This window comes from Juglans regia, unplaced genomic scaffold (genome assembly GCF_001411555.2).
Source record: "Juglans regia cultivar Chandler unplaced genomic scaffold, Walnut 2.0 Scaffold_381, whole genome shotgun sequence".
NCBI classification, from domain to species: domain Eukaryota; kingdom Viridiplantae; phylum Streptophyta; class Magnoliopsida; order Fagales; family Juglandaceae; genus Juglans; species Juglans regia.
This window is the reverse complement of record NW_023358656.1, coordinates 7,501-8,782: the sequence shown is the minus strand read 5'-3', so window position 1 is coordinate 8,782 and position 1,282 is coordinate 7,501.

The following is a 1,282-nucleotide window of genomic DNA, read 5'->3' as shown; positions in this document are numbered from 1 at the left end:
TTGCCTGATGTACCCCCCGTGGTTTGCCCCATGGCATGCCTTGACAGCCCCGCCGGCACGCCCCATGGCTTGCCATGGCAGCCCCATGGCTTGCCTTGACAGCCCCGTGGCAAGCCCCATGGCTCCCCATGGCTTGGCCCATGGCTTGCCCCAAGGCACGCCGCGACACACCCGTGGTGCTTTGCCTACTATGTCAAGCACACAAAGGTCCGACGAAGAACACCGTAGATCACACAAACTCTACAAAAGCAATCTTCCTTGTTGCCTCAAAAGATTGCAATACAACACTCACAACATGGCCCCCCAATGTTGCCACCGGACGTGCATGAACGGGGGCGAACACTTGTCTCGTGCTTTTGGACAATTGAAACCACCCAAATTGGTTTCCTAAATTCATTCCAATACATCTTGGATGTGTTCCAAGCATCACCTATCGATTTTTGCCTGTTTTCGATTTTTTTTGATTTTTCGGATTTATTTAATCAAAAAAATTAAATAAAAAAATCCCGATGTCGAAAAATTGTGAGGCTTGCTCCTACTTCAAGATATGATTTTTCTAAGCATGCCTGCAAAAAATCTCGTCCAAATTCAAAGTATTTCGATAAAAAAGGCCTTTATGTTTCGTCGGACATTTGATGTTTCCTCCTGCCGGTTGGGATTTGGCTCTAAATGCTCTTTAGGGGGGGCATGCAAGCCCCAACATGGTCAGCCAGGAGGGCTGACCATGCCGCCCCCCTCACATGGGCATACCCCTGGCGCCCATGGAAAGGGCGTGTGCCACGCCCCCCATGCCACCGGCGGGGGGGTATCGTCTCCACCGCCGCCGGCGGTGGTTGTGGCGGCGGCCGCCGCCGGCCGACCATGTCCCGACGACCGTTTTTTGGGCTCGTTTTCGTGGGGGTGATTTCTACATTCTCGATTGCTTTCTAGCAACAAGCTTGTGCTTTAGGGACGGATTTGGTGGCACCTAGTGCCACGCATGGGCTTGTTGATGGGGGCAATCGGTCGTGCTAGGGGCTTTCTCACGTTGGCTAGCCCTCGTGTGCTCTAGTCTACCCCATGGCGGTTGGGCCTATTTGTTTGGATGCCTCCTTTGTAACATGCTTGTGCACCTGCTGATGAAGATGGCACCCAAAGGTTAATGCATATTGTTACCTTCGGCATCCTGATGATGTCACCTTAGCTCATGGGGTTTTACCAGCGACGACCGCTGGGCCTTCGGCCGGGGTGATTCCTCATTCTCGCTTACGGCAGCAACAAGCCGCAGGGACGGATTTGCGTT